At 45.6% G+C, this 21,388-nt stretch overlaps 1 protein-coding gene across 8 annotated transcripts in view; it reads left to right on the top strand.

Annotated features, from left to right (window-relative positions):
* Il1r1 (interleukin 1 receptor type 1) overlaps nt 1–21,388 on the top strand; it is a 74,602-nt gene that overhangs the window by 27,331 nt on the left and 25,883 nt on the right. The window contains exons 2-3 of one of the 8 annotated variants that reach the window (XM_028775463.1): nt 10,739–10,923; nt 17,453–17,522. The exons of 3 other annotated variants lie outside the window; for them this stretch is intronic. The gene's annotated coding sequence lies outside the window, so the exon portion shown is untranslated. Of the gene's footprint in view, nt 1–8,093; nt 8,217–10,738; nt 10,924–17,452; nt 17,523–21,388 lie in introns of those variants that run through there. 4 more of the 8 variants (XM_028775462.1, XM_028775461.1, XM_028775465.1 and 1 more) reach the window with 4 other exon arrangements.

The following is a 21,388-nucleotide window of genomic DNA, read 5'->3' on the forward strand; positions in this document are numbered from 1 at the left end:
CCCTTCCCTTCCCTTCCTTTCCCTTCCCTTCCTTTCCTCTTCTTTTCTCTTCTTTCCTTTCCTTTTCCTTTCTTTTCTCTTTCTCCTTTCCCAGGTTCCTCTTCATCTCCTCTCTCCTTCCCCTTTCTCTTCCTCTTGCCTACTCCCTCCTCCTCTCCCCTGTTTCCTTCCTCTCTCTTTCCCTCCCTTTCTCCCTTTCCCTCCCTTCTTCCTTCCTTCCTTCCCACCTTCCTTCCTTCCTTCTTTCCTTCCTCTCCTCCCTCCCTCCCTCCCTCCCTCCCTCCCTCCCTCCCTCCCTCCTTCCTTCCTTCCTTCCTTCCTTCCTTCCTTCCTTCCTTCCTTCCTTCCTTCCATTTGGTTTGCTGTGCAGCCCAAGAAGGGTGCTGTGTAACTTACTGTGCAGCCTCACATAGTTGCTGTCTGTGCACACAGATGCTCCAACTGCTCAGTTGCTGAGGGTACAGCCGTGTACCACCACCCCAGGCCATACCTTCTCATAAACACTAGTTAAATAATGCTTATTTATAACACACACAGTGTTTTCTTTTGTATTTTGTGGTACAAAAATAGTTTTCTTTGATTTTAACTACTTTGTCATTCTAGGCTTGGTTTTAAAGTTTTTAATTATATTTTAAATTCTTTGACAGTTTCTTACTTACAAGTGCAATAATGTAGTTATCATATTCTCTCCTCTACTCATTGCCTTCTCTTATCCCTCCTAGTTCTAATACCCTCCTTCTCAGCTCATTCCTCTTCTACTTGTGTGTGTGTGTTTGGCTATACCTGCGCATGTATGTGTGTGTGCATGCCTGTATGTGTGTCTGTGCCTATACCTGCATATGTGTGTGTTCATGCCTATGTCTGTGCATGCACGTATGTATGTGTGTGTATGCCTGTGCTGTACATGTGTGTGTACCTGTGTCTATACATGCAAGCATGTATGCATGAACATGTATATATGTGCATGTGCATTTGTGTGTGAGCATACCTGTGTTTGTGCATGCAAACATGTGTGCATGCATATGCCTATGCATACAAGCCTGTGTGTGTCTGTGTGTCTGTGCATGCTAGCATGTATGCATGCACACTTGTGTGCATGTACATGCATGTATGTGCATGTGTGCACTCACACATGTGCATATGTGTGTGTGCCATGTACATGCACATCTATCTTGAGCAGTCTCAGCTGCTGTGTGTTTGTGATTGCTACCACCTTCTCATCGCCATCTTCATGATCTTTGTTTTCTTCCCAAGCCCTGCCCTCATCTCTGGAATACCTGTTAACTAATGAGTGTGCAAGGAACAAAGGCTTCAGTGGCGCCTTACCTTCCTCTCTCAACACCTAGATTAAAGGCAGAGGACTTTCCAAGCTCTATTCTCCTATGCTGACTTGAGTACAAGAAAAATACTCCATCCTAGAAAACATTCGGCTTTGGCTCTGTAGTCAAGATTTTTCCTGATGGAAAGGTTTTTGTCATGGCCCTAGGAAAGCACACCTGCCCCATTTCCTTGTGGGCACTGTCATCTTTAGAGACTGTTTCTCGGAGTTGTTTCTTTCATGTCCAGATTTCGTTGGAGTATCACTAAGTCACTTGACAAGTTTGTACACCAAAGGGCAAATCACTACATAAACAAAGGATTGGTGAGGTTGTACAGTGTAGAAGCTAACATTTAACAGGCAACATGTTAACATGTTAACATGATAACAGGAAACTATAGTGCTATCCCTATTCCTGCAGGGGAATGTAAAGTCTTGGTAATCATATACAAATTGAGTATGTGCAACACAGGGGAAATGTGTACTCAGGTAGGATTAGCTGAGGCACACTAATCATGGCATGGCTAAGGAAGAGAGGGTACAGAGGCGCTTCTTTGTGAGTATAGATAGAAAGCACACAGACTGTCCATTTTTGAGGAAGATTAAGTTTTCAGAGATCGAATTTTCTCCCCTAGAATCTCCAACTGCCTAAATTTAAGCATCAATATCTGACAGAACATTTTGCAAAAAATGACATCCTATGTCTGCCTGATTAGGTATGGCAATCACATGATTGTGGAGCTTTTCAAGTATTTCTAGTACGACCAAGACACAAAAGTAGAATTTCGTTTAGTTTTGAATGACTTGATAGCCACGGGTTTCTTGAGGCTACACATATTGGCAAGCATGAGGCCATAGTAGGATCACATTTGGGAGGACCTCTTGGTCTCTAGCCCAGAGTTTGGTCCATTCTGATCCATGTTTTACTTTATGTGATTGCAAGGAACTGACATTAAAGACCAGCACTACTGTGGTTTTGAGGAAGTCTCAAAATTAGTATCCTTCAAGCATAGCACAAGCCTGCAAGTGAGTCCATCGGCAAGTCTACCCCAGAGAGATCAGCTCAGCTTACCTGCCTTTTAAGACTGGCTGGCTATGGTTGTGCAAGAAGCCATTTGGATCCATGGCTCTTCCTCCTATCCACTTAGACACTAGTCAAAGGACTATCTCCCATCCTGCCTCAAAGCGGTCATGGATAATGGTAATTATTCTTGGATAGTCATTTTCTGCTACTGGGCATCAGACAGGGTTGGCTGTTAACACATTTGAGCATTAACAAGATGATCAAACAGATATGGCACACCATCATCTGCCAGGTTTCCTGCCGCTGCTGGTAGAAATGGTTGCCTACTCTTCATTCTCCTAAGCCCAGCTTCTTAATGTATGGTAGAGATGGATTTTTAACAGACTGCAATCTTCCAAGAAAATCCATGAGTGACACTGGAAATCAAATAATTCAAATCATGGTATGGAGTCAGGGCAATTTCTTTTATTCAAAATAGTATCTGTTCAAAATTGAATCCATCTACCCATCTAAAAGCTCTTGCTTTAATTTAGTTTGCTGCTGAGATTGCTAATCCTGAGGAAGTCTCCTATCATAGATTGCATTCAGGGATGCTAAAGAAGAAAACACATGTGTCATTTTGATTCTGGGAGGTCTGTCATGCTAGGTTTAATTTTCTTGGTACCAGTGGGCCACAGATAACAGTAACACACTCCTGAGTGTGGTTAATGGTTCGCTTGTCCATTACTGTGTTTTAATCCACCCTGTAACTGTGCCCTGCAACAATGTAGCCTGTATGATTCTGGGCCAGCTCAGTGATACTTACTTGTAGTTCATTATGGATACCATCAGGCTTGAGCTGATTGGCTTGTCATCAAGGATGGATCACTCTCATGGTTGGAGCTGATTTGGACAGATAGCTGAAGACCAGGGTACCTGCACATGGCCTATATGAGGCTGGTGCTTTCCAGTGGAACAACGGTCTCTTGCCAGTAATATTTCTTGCCTGACAGCTCACAGCCTGAAGGATGAGTATTCAAAGCTTCCAGAAAGGGCATGAGAATTTTCTTCGATTGACCTTAGAAGTCACTTCCACTTCCTTCCTTCCTTCTATTGGTGGAATCACTAGCCTGCCTAGATTCAAGGGAAGTTAAGTAGACATCATATGCATTCAGTGGGGAGCAATTCAATATGGCTCCTCAGACTGAAAGAGTATTGTCTTTCATTAACTACAGTGGTCATATTAAAGGAAAACCACTTACAGAAACTACATTGTCATTTATATTCAGAAGAGATGAACAGGTTGAAAGAGTCCAACATGGAAGTGTGGGTTTGAAAGATGCTTATAGGGAAAAGGAAAACAGACGTAAATTAGAGGCTGTTTATAGAAATGTACAGAGAGACAGTGATGACAGGGCCATTTAGAACCTCAGTTTTAAAGTGAATTTAAGGGCTGAGAGACAGTGCCTGTCTTGCAAGTGCACAGACTGAGTTTAATCCATAGAACTCACATGAGAACTGACAGGTATGGTGGAGCACACTTGTGATCTCTATGCTGGGGAGGCAGAGGCAGGTGGGAGGAGCCCGAGAGATGACACTTGAGGTTGTCCTCTGACCTTGATGTGCACGCACACAATTATTCCATACACATACACACATGAACATATATGTATACATACAATATAGGGACATAAAGAGTAAATAAAGGGGGGTTTAAGGAGGACCATGCTCTTGTCTGGTGTATGACTGGGTCTGACAGTTTCAATAGGCATATTTGGGGCAACAGGGAGAGTTATGGGAAATAGCCTAGTGGATCACAAAAGTTCCATTACTGGTGCTGTGAGTTTCTCATGTTTAATCAATCATGAAACAGACAAATGTTAAAAGAGATGGGGAGAGGGAGGGGAAGGAAGAGAGAGGAGAGAGGAGGGAGTTCCTCACCAATCTGGTTCTGTTAGTCCCGTCAGTACGTGGACAGGCTTCTCTGTTAATATGAGCACAGTCAGACACAGCACCTCCTTTGGTTATTTGCTCAGTGAAGATTGAGCAAGACTAACCTGGAGTGAAGCTGATGATTGGCTTGTCACATCTGTCCCTTTCTCCTCTGTGCATGAAGGAAGTTAAAACAAAAAACGGTTCATTGCTCTGATGATGTCTGCTATTCATTCTTGTCAGCTGTCACCGCCAGTTCACTTATGGCTTTCTGCTCAGTAAAGGGCTGAAAACAAAACAAAACAAAACAAAACAAACAAAACAAACAAAACAAAAAAATCAACCTCATAGTACATTGACTAGGAAGACCCTCTCAGAAGCCTCCGAAAAACAGCTTAGAGAAAGGGGGAATGCAAACCAAACCTATTAAAACTGAGATATTGCAGAAAGACCAGACACAGGTTCAAAGGTCCCTGTCGGTAGATGGAAAATGTGTGGTGGGAGTGGAGAAACTGGGCTGTGCAAGGAAGCCCATCTGGGACAGTGGTTTCCAGTCTGTGCTGTGGTTATGACAGGTTACTGGAAGTTCCACAAATAGCCAAAATAGGTATAGCAAGTTAAGAGTCACAGAGGGGCTGCCTGTCAAAACATAATGGTCTACAACTGCCTGTGCATTTCTCTGCATGTTCCTTATGAATTCTTTCTTTCTGATGATCGAAAAAAAAAAAAGACTGATTCAGAGCTGTTTCATGTTTACTGATTTAAGACCCAGGATCTTTGCCAGTCACAACATGCTCTTCACGATTGATTCTCCCCCATCTGGTTCTAACTGGAAATCTTTGGGGGTAGTGAAGATGAGAGAGATTACTGGTTGCCTGATCTCCAGGGAGGATTGCTGATCCACAAGTCATCCTGTGGTCTTAAAAACTGTAGCAGAGCCCAGTGTTCTATCCTTCCAGATTCATTTTCTGTGGCTTCTTACAGGCTTTGGCTCTTCCATCCCTGGCTCCTTTGGAAGGTCTGGCTCCTTTGGAAGGTCTGGAGACTCTTGGATGCTTTATGGAGCACTGGGCTCTCTTTGGCTCAGACCACATTGGACGTCAGACTTTGTTATGATACTGATGGAACCCAGGGCTGTCAACAGCATGCAACAACAAGGTTAGCAGTGTGTCTTATGCTAAAATGTGGAAATACACTCAGAACATGTGTGTGGTGCTGGGAACTGAGCAGAGCATTTGTAGCTTACACAGATACCAGGTAATCAGCTGAGTAAAGCAGCCACATGTAAGTTACCCAAAAGAAAGGAAGCCAAAGGAAAGGACACAGAGGTTCTGGGAAAAACCTTTGAGATCATAAGGTGAGGATGGGAGATCTATACATCTTATCACTTGGAGTGTGAATCTGAGAACTCTACCTGCGAGTGGAGGCCCATGTGTCTCCAGGTCATGTAGGGTATAGGTAGGAAGCAAGTCAGTATTTAAAAAGAAAGTTGTATGGTGTATGCCCTGCTTCTTGGGAGGCTGAGTAGGTAGAACATAAGTCTGGTGTCCAGTGTGGCCTGAGCCAAAGAGAGCCCAGTGCTTGGTAAAGCATCCAAGAGTCTCCAGACCTTCCAAAGGAGCCAGACCTTCCAAAGGAGTCAGACCTTCCAAAGGAGCCAGGGATGGAAGAGCTAAAGCTTAAAAGAAGCCACAGAAAATGAATCTGGAAGGATAGACTTGAAGCCCAGGACTTGAAGCCAACCCTAGGCAACATAGTGAGACTCTGAAAATAAATGTTATTTCTACATTATTGCACAGATCAATTTTGCTACTTGTAAACTGCTTTCAAATCTTTCAGTATTTGTATCTGGGCAAGTTTATGGTCACCAACATAAAGCTTCCAGATTGCTACTTTGTACATATATTTATTTTGTTTGTGATAGTCAGGAAAAAACTTGGGGGCCTGGTACATGCTAGGCAAGTGCTCTGTCACCAAGTGACAGTCTCAAGTTAGGTACAAATGCTTTTAGCATTCAATATACTACCACTTCTAACAGGACTACCACATGAGCCTTCTCAAATGCTCCTGGATCTGGTCCTGTGTGGATGTGTGAATGGCCACGTCTAACCTGTGCATAATCACGGCACATAACTACTGCACACGGTTAACAGGCAGTAAGGCAAGGCGTGAGGACAAGACTACCACAGTACACATCTGTCAAGACAGCCTTGAGGTAGAAGACTTGGTCTGTCTGCATCATCATGGGAGCTGTGCAGTGGAATCTCCTGGGAGCTTTGAAAAATTCTGACACCAGGCAACCCTCAATAATTACAACATGGCATTTCTAGTTGCTAAGGGGGTCAAATCTTGCTGTGATTTTGAGTTAGTTGTATTCAAGGCTGTGAGAACTGCCTCTGGAATACAGACCCATGGGACAGGGTTAGGGACAGGGTTAGGGACAGGGTTAGGGAGTAGGGAACCAGATCCTTGCCAGACTTAAGCCTGCCTTTCTGAGAAAAAGAAACAGTCCACACTTTTGGAAATGAGTGGGAACTTCTGACCTGCTAGAACAACAGGCAGCGTCTATGATATGATATTGATGCTGCTCCTTTAAGCTTCCATTTCAGAATTGCCCCCGGGGTTATTTCAACCTCGGGTTTTTGGGCTGCATACAGGAATACGGCAGGGAATCCAAGGCCTGTCCACCCTGGAAGACATGCAGGAAATGGCCGTGTGCTCTATCTAGAAGGAACAAGCAATCACTGTTTCTTCGCAGTTGTATTGCAGGGTGGGCCATTATGGCCAGGAAAGAAGCCAGGGGAATATGGAATGGTTGGTACCGTTTCTGGGACCAAAATGTCCTCCTTGCACTCGGTCCTAAACTGGCTATTCTTGATTTATTTATTTATTTTTTTGGACATTCTGAGAATTCTGAAATTCTCCTTGTATAGCAAAGTCCTACAATTAATTGAGTTATGATAAGATAAGAGGACCTGCTTTCCAGCCTGGCGGACAACAGCAATGCAACAGATATAAAGCCTATCAACTCTTTGCCAGTGCTCTTTAAATTTAACTACTCCTACCTATAAAGGCTGCGGGCCTTTATACCAAAAGAGGAAATCAAGGTATTGCAAACTTAGTGACTCGGCTAAGTTCTCAAAGCCAGTTTGAGGCACACAGTACTGGGCTTCAGAATTTGTGCTGAGCACCGAACGGTGTTTGCTGCGGGATCTGGTACCCCGTGGGTCACCAGCTCAGATCTTAGGTGGCGCAGTCTGGTTGGTTGCAATGTAGAGGTGAGTTGTCCCAGCTAATTTTGGTTTTGGTGGGAACACAGAGGATGCTCCGAGGAGCCAAACTATTTGGGAACCGGAGCCATTCTTCCTGGAATCTGGGACACTTGGCAAGGATGCAGGGACCTTGGAATACCCCAAGGAGATGCAGTGGCCCTCCAATGCCCTACGGGGATGCAGAGACCCTCCAATGTCCCACGGGGATGCAGAAACCCTCCAATGCCTCCACTCTCGTAGGAATGCAGAGACCTGGGAATGCCCCGCAGGGATGTAGAGACTCTGGGATGCGGGGCAGGAACTCCACAGCCCAACCTCTCCGGCTCCCAGGGCGGGGCATGGGCACCAGGCCAGCTCGCTCCAGCCGGCGGCTGAGGACGCAGGCCTGCAGTCTCCGCCCGCTGCACGCCCCCGCGGGTCGGCTGGGAGTAGGAGCAGCGTGCGGCTCAGGAGGACGGAGCTCGTGCGGGCGCCGGGAGCCGCCTGGGAGCGCGGCACCGACCGACCAAGAAGGGCGGGAGCCCAGCCGGTGCCCGCCTGCCCCGCGAGCGGAAGGAATGTGACCCTCGAGCGCGCGCCGGAGCAGCCCTTGCGCGGCTCCCAGGGCTCCGGTTGCTCCCGGCTTGGACGGGTTTAGCTCGGAGCTGCTGGATTGCTAAGCACCTCAACTGGGGCACCCGGGCCTGTCCAGGTAGGAGAAAACGAGAGAGTTTCTGGAATGAGGGGGCCAAGGCCTCAGAGCTGCCTTGACCCTTACACATGCCTTTCTTAAGTTACTCTCGGTAGCCAGCAGGTCAGTGTTCTCTGTGGATGTGGGATAAAGGTGATGACAGTTCAGGCCTCTCTCTCCCCTTTCCGGGGTGTGTGTGTGTGTGTGTGTGTGTGTGTGTGTGTGTGTTTGGGGAACTTGTTCAACTCTCTTCAAGTTTTCTCTAGGTAGGCGAGTCCCTCTTGAGTAAATTGCTCCCAGGCCTTGTGATCGGGCCAAACGTAATTAACTTGTTCAGGAGTGTTCCTCTTAGACGTTTGGGCTCAGAAGAGAGGTCTGAATGAGGCAAGAGGTGGATTCTTTAGTTCCCCCGGGGTGGGATGTCTCCTCTCTCCAGACAGGTCGATACTGGGGAATGTAGATGCATTAATTACAAACACGCACAGCATTTGGTTCTTTATAAGGTCCCTTATTCTTATCACCTTCTGTCTTCCCAGCAGTCCTGTGGGTGAGATGCCAAGATCACCTTGCTTTATATGAGAAGCTTAGAGGCTATCTTGTCTGAGGACTGGAACCCTCTGGGCTTCAAATTCCCTCGTCAAAAGTCTTGGGGTGGGGAGAGTGACAGAGGCTGTCAGGGAAGGTAGGTAGACTCACCTTCCTTCTTACCAGGACTTAGCACTCTGTACTGCTTGGGATGTTCTCTAGATGGGCATGTCCCATCATTTTGATCCCAAGGAACACCCTAGGAACTGAGACAACAGAATCTAATCAGTTGGGCTACTCGGGCCTTGATAAAGGGGAGCTGAAGTCCATCTGTCATTGGAACTGATTCCTGAGTCACCCTGGCTTAATGCCAATCTTCTGGGTGGTAGATACACCGCATGGAACCCCATGGCTGTGAGCTCCAAGAGTCAGCCTGGTGCTGAGCACAAGCACCGCCTCTTCCCTCTCTTAACTTACCAAGCAGCTGCTGGCATTCTTTTCTTTTTTGGTCCCTCCTAATTTCTTAATATCCTACACATCATTTTATTTAATATTAGACACACATATCCCACACTCCTGAGCTAAGTGGAAACATGATGTCCCGTGAGATGGGATCTGACTGGGGAAGGAAGGTATCTGGAATCTGACTTATTTTCAGTCTGAGCTGGCTGCCATTGTGGTGCACAGTAAGTACTTGCCGGTAGGCTCTGTCTTTGGTGGCCAGTGTGTAGTTCTGTAAAAGCCATTTGTTCTTAATTCTCACACAACCTTAGCTCTACTGAAGCCAGGTGTTGTGATGTGGCAGGAGAGCACTCTTTATGTTCCCGAGGCTTGTAACATCTTCTGCTAAATCTTCCATCCCGGTGAGAATGCTTAACATTAGCCTTACTCATTTTACCAAACAAGTATTCATTGAACGCTACCGTGTGCCAGACACTGGGGGAAGTACAAGGGAAAATGAAGCAAATAAATGAAAATCCCCGTCTTCTCATGCATAGGCCCACTTGGCAAGTCATAGAATACCAGAAGGCTCATTTTTTCCAAGACTGTACTTTGAAATTTACCTCTTTGCAAAGCGTGTGGCCATAGGACACAGTGAGCATCTCCAGAAGAGAGAGTCTGGAGACAGCGGTCATACAATGCAGCTCAGTGGTTCTCTAAGAAAGAGCGGGGATTCTGAGATATACTCATGGGTCAGCTGTGCAAGAGAACCAGGATGGATTGGAAACTTTGGGTGTGTGTGTGTGGGGGGGTGAGGGACCAACAAAGAGTGTCTACTCACCTGCAGTCAGAGATACGATAGAGGGAACAGCTTTCTGATGAGCAGCGCAAAGCCAGACCATTGCAGTGGGACAGCCATGGCATACGATGTGGAGAAAAGCGTACCTCAATAAGATCCTTGAGAGTCTTATTCTACATGATGGATCTGTTGTGAAAGTGTCACTTCAAAGCAGAGAGGTATCAGGGCCCTGACTCATTGACCATGATCTGCCCCATGTGTTATCATTAAAAGCTAGCACTTGGTTTGTGTTTCCCCCTCTCTGTGGTTATGGCGTGGTTAGCAATACAGGAGAAGGATCTGCAGTGTTAGCAGCTTCTCTTCTCTGCTTGCTTGCCTGCCAGGGCCTCCGGAAGTGCCAGATTCCTAGCCACACCCGGTACAAGAGTGGGCAGAGGGGCCCTGCCAAAGAGAGCTGTCACCACGCATGGAAAGTCACTAGAGATTTTCCAAGTCCCCCGTCCCTTTGGATTCTAAGCTGTCCCTTCCTCCTGTGTGTCAGTCTGCACATGTGCGACAGAGTGATTGAGACATTCTCCTATCTCACCTGTTTTGAAAAGGATTTATAAGATGTCATAAATTAAAACAGAATGAGAGGAAAAAAAAAACAGAAAATGGGATCTTAAAAATGACCCGGAAAGCCCCTGGCTGTCTGTGTCTTCAAGGCAAACATGAAATACTTGGGAAAATAAAACTGATGCAAAGTCAGGTAGAAACTTTTATTTGGTTTTCATTAAAGGGGCAGGAAGAGCAAGACATAGACCTCTGAAGTTACCTGTTCTGCAAGTACTGGTTAGGATCCACAGCACAGCATCGTCTCACCGACAGGAAGGGTCTGGACAGGCTGGCTCTGCATGTCTGGCCACCTCAACTCAAGAACCCAGGTCACCTGAAAGTACAGCAATGGTTCCCAGGGGATGAAAGGTGAGGTGCTGTTCCTTCCAGTCAGGGAATCTTACCCTGTTGACTACTCAACAATTTTGTGTAAATATTTTTAAACCACCTGTTTGTGGCTCCAAAAATGATAACATAAAATTTAGCTGCACTACCATCTTTAAACAGCAACATGATATCTAAACACAAGGAAGACATAAAAGCACTTTCATCAAACTCACTTGTCTCAGCGTGTCAGTGCTTAGGGGAAGGCTACACAGCATCTTATATAAGTTGACCAGAGAATAGCATGTTTGAAAACACAAGTCTTCAGGGGAACAGATGAGCCAATGGGCACATGCAGACCCGATCTTGACTCAAGTCAAGGTCTCAGTGTACTCAAAGGTGAATCTTCTAGTCGTCACAGCAGTTAGAAACATCTCTCAGCCTTTCAGTATGGATGGGAGTCATGCCAACTCTGCATTTTCTATAAATGTGGAGTGGTGTCAGGGGTTAAGCTCAAAACAGCAAAACATTTTCTGTTGCTGTGTCTGGGGAACGCCTGGTGCTCATGAAGGACAGGAGTCAACTCTGCATGAACACTAGAGTTTGACGGACACACAAAATGTCCCCTGCTGCATCCTACATGTCTCTAGGGACTAAACCTGACTGGGGGAAGCAATGGAGAAAGGACAAACATGTACATACAGAAAAGCTGGTATTCTCCCATGATGGAGAAGCCGCATTGCCTTGGAAGCTCAGTGTGTTTATTATCTATAGTTGAACAGTGGGGTGGAGTTCCTGTAAACAGCTGTACAAGGAGGCAGGATTTATTGTATACATATATACAAGGAGGAAGGGTTATTGTATGTAGCTGAGCACAGAAGCAAGGTGCACTGATCTTGGTAGAATTCCATCTCTGAAGAAGAGCAGTCTTCAGGCTGTAAACACCCAGAGTGGAGAAAGCTATGACGGGCATGTTCTGCATACACTGTCAACATTCACATTTGGACCCACGAGGGAAGGCTTTGCCATTTTCTGGAGCCTAGCCTGGGGAAAAGATCTAAAGCACTGGGATTCTTGACACAATCTCAACCACATACACTCAACAGCTCCTCTTCTTTCCCTTCTGTCTAGTTTCTGGAATGCTCGCCTAAGGGCCCTGCCATCCATGTTGACAACTACTGGCTTCACTGCATGACTATATAGTTGTGATTAAAGCATCTGTGTGGGTGTGGAGCCTGGCATAAACCATGTAGATAAATTGTAGGGGTGGAGAGTATAGAAGCTAGCCATCTAGGATGGGATCATACGTGAGGTGGCAGTAGAGATCAGAATACTGGGTATCGTGTTCATGGAGGTGGCCAGTGAGGAACACAAAGAAATTTGATAGAGTGAAAAATACAGGATTATTCCTACAGTTGTTCCAGCTTGTGGAACTGAGCACCCAAGGCTTCTGGGTTCCACTCTATATATGTTACCTCAGTTAAACACTATAGAAAAGCAAACGTGGAGATTCTAAGGGAGAATGCTGCACTCTGTAGATCCTCAACTAAGAGTCAGAGATCTTCTCACCCCACTGGCCTAATCTTGATTGTAGTTTCTTCTGACAGGAGCCATGTCTCTGCCTCACTTTCCACTTTGGCCCTTAAGCCCGTGTGCCTCCGTTGAAATGAGGTTTAAGTCTTGTAGAACTGAGTGTTGACTTGTTATAGTAGCACATAAAGCCAGTTTGGCAGGTTTTTACCTTATCTTCATCTTTATGCATCCTCTGTGGTAAAAAAAGAAAAATACTTCCTTCCCCTCTTTGTGTGGCTAAATAAGCAAAAATCAATGTACTATGATTGAAAATTGAAGGTCTCAGTGTTCTGAGTTTCTAAGATGTGAGTCTTTTTGGTCCCTTCTCGTGTCTGAGGCTTCCTTGCTGGTAGTTCTGTGCAGCCATTTTTCTAGTGGTCCCCATGGTTAGAATGTCTGTGTGGGCCACTGTGTGTCACTAGTCTCTGTAGAATAGACACCAGTTAGATCATTCACCCTCACCCTCTCCTGTCTGAGCCTAGGAGATTCCTAGGCCTGTGGACTTTTTACAAGTTAGTGTGTCAGATGCTCTATCTTATCTTGAGAGTTTGGCCTTCATGCTTCCATTTCTCACAATTGGGAATCACAAGTTGATAAGGGACATGTACTGAGATAGCACCACTTATACATCCAGCACAAAGGCTGAAGGAGAAATCAAAAGTGAACACCTACCCTGGCACTACAACATAGCTTACCTTGTGGTCTCTTTCTTTGATGTCTCTTACTTTTCCCTGGACGAGATCTTGGAGGTGTCTTTCCTTTCCAATCAGCGACACGCTCACCTTTGTTTCAGTATAAAAACAACTCCCTTCCTAGATATCTTTGGGTAAAACTGATGAACCCAATGGGGTAGACTCAAGTCCCTTACATGTCTGTAGATTTCCTTGGAAATGTGCCCATTCTGGTTTCAGAAGCAAGAGCTCCCAAAAGTACAGAATTGTAAAGTGGTTTCTACAGTCAGGTGGGTTTGCAGCTGCCTTACGCACTCCTTTCAGCCTTCCCAGTCCCACTGATATTTTTGGTCTTAAGGCTGTCAACTATTGAGTAGCTCGTTCAATGTGTATAACACAGAGATACCTGGGGAGCATTGCCATCGGTGGATTTAGTTCAATACCAAATCCCACTCTTTACATTTCTACCAATTTTTAGTAGACACGTAGGCTGTGGCACTTCATAAGCTGGGGTACATGTGTAAACTCTCATTTTTTTCTCAATTATAACCAAATTAATGGGAGCTGAATTTTCTAAATATTTTCCCATACATTAAATCTACACGTGCATACGTGTTTCGGGGTGAGAGGCTCAAGGGTTACAAATGCTGGAGCACTAGGAGGCATTGCTTTGGATGGCAAGCATGTAGAGATGAAGCCAGACATGTGGAATGTGTGTGCTGTGGTTTGAGTGTGGTCAGGAGAGTTCACAGGTGAGAGACATAATCCCCAGTGAAGTTGTGTGAGGAGAACCTCAGAGACAATTAGGTCTCGAAGGCCCTGTTCTCATGAATGGATTAATGTCGGTATTGGGAAGTGAGTTCCTTCTCCCAGGAGTGGGGGTTCTACAGGAGTGAGTGCAGCCCTCTCCTGCTTGCTCACTCTTGCCCTTTCTTGCCCTTCCACATTCTGCTTTCCACATTCTTCCATGGATGACACAGCACAAAAATAAATGCTGGCACCGTGATCTCAGACTCCAGAACTATGAGCCAAAGTCATTTCTGTTCATTATAAGTTGCTTGGGGTCAAGCATTTTGTCATAGCAGTTTGTTAGGTAGATAGAGAGATAGACCGATGACAGATTATAGATAGATGATAGATAGATGATAGATAGGCTGGTGATAGATAGATGATAGATTAGAGATAGATGATAGATAGGTAAAAGATAGTAGATAGATTATAGATAGTGATAGATACATGATAGACACATGATAGGTTATAGACAGATGATAAATAGATGATAGAGACATAGATAGATCATAGATAGACGATAGACTAAACATGATTAAGATTTCCTTTAAAAATTTCAGATTTGGACATTGACTCCATCAGGTCTCTGTAGGCGGAAGAATTTATTCTTGGTTTATATTCACCACCTTGGTTTCTATTGAGGTTTGAGGTTTGACTTCCTTAGAATTTCCTCTAGAATTTCCCCAAGTCCATGATGTGTACAGGTCTGCTGTGCAGCTCACCAGCGTGTTTCCTGTCAGAAAAGAGTCTCTAAGACCTAAAGGATAGACCCACTAGGGATTGGACCACCATCACTTGCCTCTTGATCATGCTTCAGGGTCTCGGATGCCCTGGAATTCTTTCCCCAACTCCCCAGACTCCAATTCCATGGCTGCCAAAGTCTGTCTTGGGTGGCCTAGGGGGACTTCACCCTCAATATGTCTGCCATGGAGTCCTGGCAGGACTGTATAGAAGGGAATGTAGCCACATGTATGGACTAGGGTGTCAACTTGTGACACACTCAGACCCTCTCTTAATGTGGAAAGAGCTGGCTGGAGAGAGGTTTGGGAGTAACTCCGGGCTACTGTAGGGCCTGCTGTAGGCAGATCCTACTATAGGGCCAGCATAGCCTGTCTTTGCACACTGAGTTCCCAGGCCCAGGACAAGCTTCCCCCAGCAGCACTTAGGAGTTTCCTCTGAGGTGGACCCACACAATGGGTGTCTGCAGCATATCTTACAACACCCTGCCTAGCTTCTGTTCTGGAAGGTAGGATTCACAGTGTTGGGGAATTCCTCAGGAAGAGGAAGAGAATTCTTCAACTTCGTGGGAAATGTCTCATTCATAAGAAACTCTCTAATAGATTCAGTATGGCCACATACATAAAAAATACTCTCTTCAGGTCTGAGCGTGCCTGCAGGAATATGTTGGGGCCTACAGCAGTCACTTTCCTTGTGCCTGCATTGGGCAAGGTAGCTCTTGCAGAATGACAGAAAGGCATTGCGTGTTTCCCTTCTGAGCCTGGGATGAGGGCCAGCTCACTCCCACTTGCTGCTAGCTTGTCCTTCCTTTCCAGCTCTTGTCCTGGCCATCACCCTTCTGAGAAGGGGCTTTGGTTGAGAGTCAGTAACGGCCATATTGATTCTTGTACTCATTCTCTATTTTTTTCCGTAATTTACTTCACATTGATGCTTCTCAGTCATAGTCTAGAGCTATGTTAGGCAGCATCTGCCGCTGTAACAAGACACCGGAATCTGGACAGTCTGTAAGCAATAGTCTATTTAATTGAGGTGACTGTGTGTACTGACGGGCTTGTGAGGCCTCCTAACAGCAAGCACAGGTGAGTACTTGTGGAACAGACTGAGTAAGAGGCAGCATAGCTTTGTAGCAGCCTGCTAACGTGGACTTCAAAGATGGTGGGTGGGGGATTCCTTCCATTCCCCCTACCTCTCTTCCACTAGTACTTACCTAGCCCAGATACGCTGTGGAGTATGGCTCCCTGCTCACAGGGATACGGAGGGAGGCTGATCCTGTCCTGCTTTCTCCCAACTCAGGTAGGGAAGGCCGATCACTGAGCAGTTACCTTAACTGTCTGAGACACCTGTATGTTGTACCATGAGATGCTGTGTAACTTGTCCCTGGCTATGGGGAAGGGGTGTATCTGATTGGTTACCTCAGAGCTGTCACAAGTCTCCCTGTTGCTAGGGGAGGATTGAAGAGATGCATGCTAGGGCAGAGTAGCACAGGTAATTAGGAGCAGCAGCCAAGATACTAGCTGTGATGTGGGGATTTACTTCACACTGATGCTTCTCAATCTGAGTCTAGCACTATATTAGGTTGTATCTGTTGCTGTAACAGCACACTGGAGTCTGGATAATCTGTATCCATCCTGAGTCAAGATAGAGGTGGGGGTGAACCAGGTGCTCTGAGCTAGAGACTGAAGTATCCTTTTTTAAATAAGTAAGGAGAGCTCCTGTCTTGGGTAGTGTTTATCAGGGATAGTGGTGATGTAGTTGCAGAGTTGGTGGTCCAGTCGTGGGTAAGAAATGGGAAGAGTGAAACCATTTAAGGGAAGTGGAAAACGGAGTAGGTTGGAGTGAACAGGGAGCCTTCTTTGCAGAAGGTCCTCAGATGCACACAGTTGTCCATCTTTCCTGCTTTGCATCTTGTGAGCCGCCCTATGGTATTTTCTCTGTGGTTCCTATCTCTTTGGTCCCCAATCCCCCATCAGCTACAGTCATTTTTGAGGCTCCTGGGGATTGAGGGGGGAGACGCTCCCGACTCTTTGTTCTCTTTTTGTACTGTAATGTGGCCGATGATGATGAGCCACTGTCCCCAACAGTGAGTGTGATGCCGCGCTCTCCCTCCAGAGTCCGGCTTGACTCATAGTTTGGGTTTAGTGTATTTAGTCTACCACGAATGCTTAGTGTTGATTTGGTCAGGCTGTTTTAGTGGCAGACATTAAAAGGTCCCACCAGCTCTTAATAGGCATACGGAAATGACTCAGACATGGAAAAAAAAAAAAAGACTCCAAAATGCTAGAGGAAACTGCAGAGATAAATAATGCCTGGCCAAATTCCTACAGCACACAACAGCAAGGCAACCACACACAGCTCTTTGGAAATTATTTTAAATTCTGAATATGGGAACTGGGCATATGGATGTTCAGTTTAAAGAAAAAAAAGTACTTCCTCCCTCCACCCTTGAAAGCTAATGTGCCTGCTCTTCCAAGGGACATTTCCAAGTTTTTTTTTTCCTTTGGGCGTGTGGCAAAGCCTTACTTAGCCTCGTATTTCATCAATACTGAGAGACAGTCATCCCCCAGAGAGATTTTATCAACTTCTGAGTCCCTCTGTCTGTCAGAACACATTTAACCGTTGTGTGTAAAATTCTGTACTCCTGACTCCTTTGGCTCATTCTCCTAAATCCTAAAGGATCGTGGGACACTGAGTTCCGTTTGGCTTTGTCATGACTGGATAAGGCCTTAGGATTTGTCTTGAGGTGCTGGTGGCCCTAGGGCCCTTTCCACTTGTCTGTTCAACAGGCCTATGCTCTTCTTCCCCAGGCAGACACGCCCCTTAAAAATGCTCACTTCTTCCTGAGGACCATTCCTATAAGAAGCAGCCTTCTCCAAGGTAACAGGCTGGGTCACCACAGGGCTCCATAGTCTTTTTCTCAGGGGCGACTGAAGCCTATCTCCTCTCAGCCACAGATAGTCTTTGGATAGATCCCCCTGTATACAAAGATGTTTGCTGGCCACATATTTTTGGGGCAGGGCGGGGTAGTTGTATGTTGTGTCACATCAATTCTTACTTTTGTTTTTAGTGGAGGCAGTGAGAGGAAGATGCTTAGGACTGGAGGACACAGGGTTTGGTAGACTAAGACAAGGATGGTGTGGATCCCACGTGTGTGGAAGCAAATTCAAACACTTGATGGCAGAGAAGGGAAGAGCAAGGTGGTAGATGCTCGAGGCTGGGACCGGAGGGAGAAAGGGATAGACAGAGGTGTTGTCAAATTGTTGGAGGAGTCTGTGACCCTGTGGCTCTTCCGTCCTGTGGCAGGTAATTGCTGAGCCTCTCCCCTGGGCTGTCTGATTGAAGTGAGTTCCTAGTGTAGGGTGTCAGAGCCCTCTTAGAACATTCTGGACCTCTTCTCTCCACTACACCTTCAAATTCCTAATTTCTGTTGGAAAAAAACAGGACTGGCCTCCTCCCAAGGGGCACAGGGCTGCTTTTGTTGGAGGAAACACACCCCAATCGTGTCAGAGCAGTCTGCATTCATCCCCCCTGACTGGAGTGTGATCCTCTTTGGTCCCTGTGTTAGTCAGGGCTCTCTATAGAGTCACAGAATTTATGGAATATCTCTTTATATTGAGGGAATTTATTGTGATGACTTAGACTGTAGTCCAACTAACCCAGCAATGGCCAACTGTAAATGAGAGAAGTCTGACTTCCAGGCAGCTAGGATGAGAGTCTTAAAGCCCACATCCACAGTGACACACCTACTCCAACAAGGTCACACCTCCTAATAGTGCCACTCTCTGGGCCAAGCATATACAAACCATCACACTACACATCCCAGCTTGATATAGAAAGTCAACCGCCAGGTCCTGGTGACAGATAAGGACCCAGAAAACCTGCTGCTGAGGGCAAAGGGTTTTCCTACATCTTGCCTAGAGCAGGATAAGAGTTGATGGAAAACTTGCCCCCCGTCCCTCCACCACTTAAGAAAACACTATGGAAGAAATTAGTCTTAGGTCACTGGCCATGCAATAGTTAAGGATGGTTCATCTGCAGTTAACCTAGAATTCTAACTGGTGATCCACGCGCCGTAAAAGGCAGCCTAGCATATTTTTCTTTTTCTGCCTAATAATCAAACAAGCCCAGTCTTGTACCTGAGTGAACTGGCAACCAGCAGTGTCCATGTGATTTATTTATAAACACCCTTGTTGATACTAAAAAGACTGAGTAGCCAGGAGTGGGTACTGGGGAGCACGGCACCCCTATCTTTTCTTCCTTTCTACTGTAAAGACTTGATAGACACTTCCTATGCTCATGGAAGGCAGTCAGAAGCCAGGCTGGAAGTCTCAAGTCATCCTAACTTGCTTCGTGTTCTGAATCCAGTTTAGAGTAAATACAGCAATCGTGCTATTAACCTACATTGTTGCAGATGACCGATTTTTATGGTAAAGGATCAGAGTTACAGGATATGTTAGGAATGTCGTCTTACGACTCTGGGGTAGGTTTCAAGGCTTAAGCCATGCTTAAGAGTCAACATCCTGATGCAGGGGTAACAGCCACAAGAACTGAATGGGTGTGTCCTGTAAGTTCATTTAAAACCCGCGTCCTGTCAATCTTCATTTTCAAAGGCGTGTTGTAACATTTGGATACCTTCTAATGCAATTTCTCAAGTAGAACATTTCTGAGCTAATCTTTAAATCCTTCACATACTCAGTCTTCCCAAATGTCATCTTAATTAAAGGACTGTGGTTCATACTTACTAACAGCTACAGGTAAGAATACAGGCATATTTAGTGTCTCATAAAATCAAAGAGTCTCACAGTCCTCTCTGAACTTGGCTCAGTGCCAGGTTGAAGGTGAAGCTGTTTGTTTGGCTCATTCTTTTTGCATTCATCCTCGAGGTTTTATCAGTCTTCTGGGTTTCAAACACAGATTCTGTGCTTTGGGGACAGAGAAGAGCAGGCTGTGTTCCTGGCTTCACGAGGTTTCTAAGCCCAGGCTAGGTAGAAGATTATGCTTAGGACATAGCAGGCCCCATGTTGCTAGGAAGGCCCAGAGAATGAAGCCAGTCAAGAGCTCTGTGGGGTGTCTAGCTCTAGGTGCTCAGGTCTGGTGCAGTTGGAGTGAGTGGGTTAAAGAGGAAGCAGCTAAGTACAAAGCTAAGAGTTTGGGCACACGGTGAAGGCCGCTGTGGAGTGAGCTGGGGAGGGAGGGACATTCAGTAGAGCTGAAAGAAACAGGAACAGAGTAGCCCTGTGCTCTGCAAGGGAGCTGGACTCTTCTACGTGCACAGGGAACCTAGGTGGATTGTTGGGCAGTTGATTTTATTAGAAAATACAAATCCACAGGCAGAGATTCAAATAGAGAGCCCAGTGTTGTAACCGATCCGAGCAGCGAGCAGGGACTGGAGGTGACTCGAGTATGAGAACAGCAAACAGGATCATGAATAAACTAGGGATGATGGTGGGGAAGTCTTGGCGTGTAGGGATAGAATGTCCCTGGTGTAGCCGCCTCAGGATCCCAGAGCCCAGGTCTCTTTTGAGTGTATGCTTAGTAAGTCTGGAGCCCTGTAGGGCTGACAACCAGGTTAGGAGTTCCAGGAGAGATCAACTTGGTGGGACAAGAATACTTGTTGTGTTCTACCTGTAGGTAAATGAATAAGCCAAATATGGTGTGTCCATTTAATGAAATCAGGGTAGTATTTAATAGCTCACTGCAGACAAACTGCCTTAAGTGAAAGACTATGGCAGCCTCACATGAATCAGAAACAATAATCACTTAGAGAGGCAACAAATGTGCTAACAAGTGGACTGCCACTTCAGACTTTAAGAGCTACCCATTTCAACCCTTAGAATTCTTGTCTTTGCCAATGAATGCCCTAAATTTAAAAGACTTAAAATGTTACAAAGCCAACTTAGTTTGTAATTTGTCTGCCTACAGGATCAGAGTCTGATTTGTGTGTGTGTGTGTGTGTGTATGTGTGTGTATGTGTGTTTTAAAAAGAGATAGATTGCATTAGAAGTCTTCATAGAACATCTCACCCTCAGGTCATCCAATGAGAATGACATTTAAATTCCTAAGATTACTTCCATCTATACATTACTTTCTTTGAAAAATAAAAAAATAGACAGTCTCCTAAAAAAAAAAAAAAAGAATACTTGTTGTGTGGTTGGGATTGGGCCTCTCTGGGGTCCCCTGAATGGATTTCTACAAAAGCTTGCTGGAGATATGAGGCTAGAACTTACTGAATGTCAGCATGAGGACCCATGAAGGAGAAGGATACTGTAACGTGAGTTTGCGTTGTTCAGGACTTGAGAGGTGGTAGGCAAAACTGACAGCTTTGTGTTCTCTGCATTGATTTGATGGTGTTTTAGGGACTTAATCTGCCCACACCCCCTGCCATATAGATGGACAAAGGCACACATAACTAAAATAGCCAAGGTATGAAGTCAGCCTAGGTGTCTATCAACATGGCTAACACACATGTGGTCCATACACACAATGGAACATTATTCAGTCATGGAAAAGAACAAAGTTATATCATTTTCAGAAAAATGGATGGAATGGGAGAAGATCGTGTTATCCAAAGAAGGACACATGTTTTGTTTCATATGTGGAACCTAGCAAGAACCCATGTATGACCTGACAGGGGAAGGCGGGACTTGGGGGGAGTGATGGAGTGGTAGAGAGACAGGTGAGGGTAATGAAGGCTAAATAAGGTCAATGAACAACATACGTTTGATGAAAATGTCACAAAACTC

The sequence above is a fragment of the Grammomys surdaster genome, unplaced genomic scaffold (assembly GCF_004785775.1).
Source record: "Grammomys surdaster isolate TR1022 unplaced genomic scaffold, NIH_TR_1.0 255, whole genome shotgun sequence".
NCBI lineage: Eukaryota > Metazoa > Chordata > Mammalia > Rodentia > Muridae > Grammomys > Grammomys surdaster.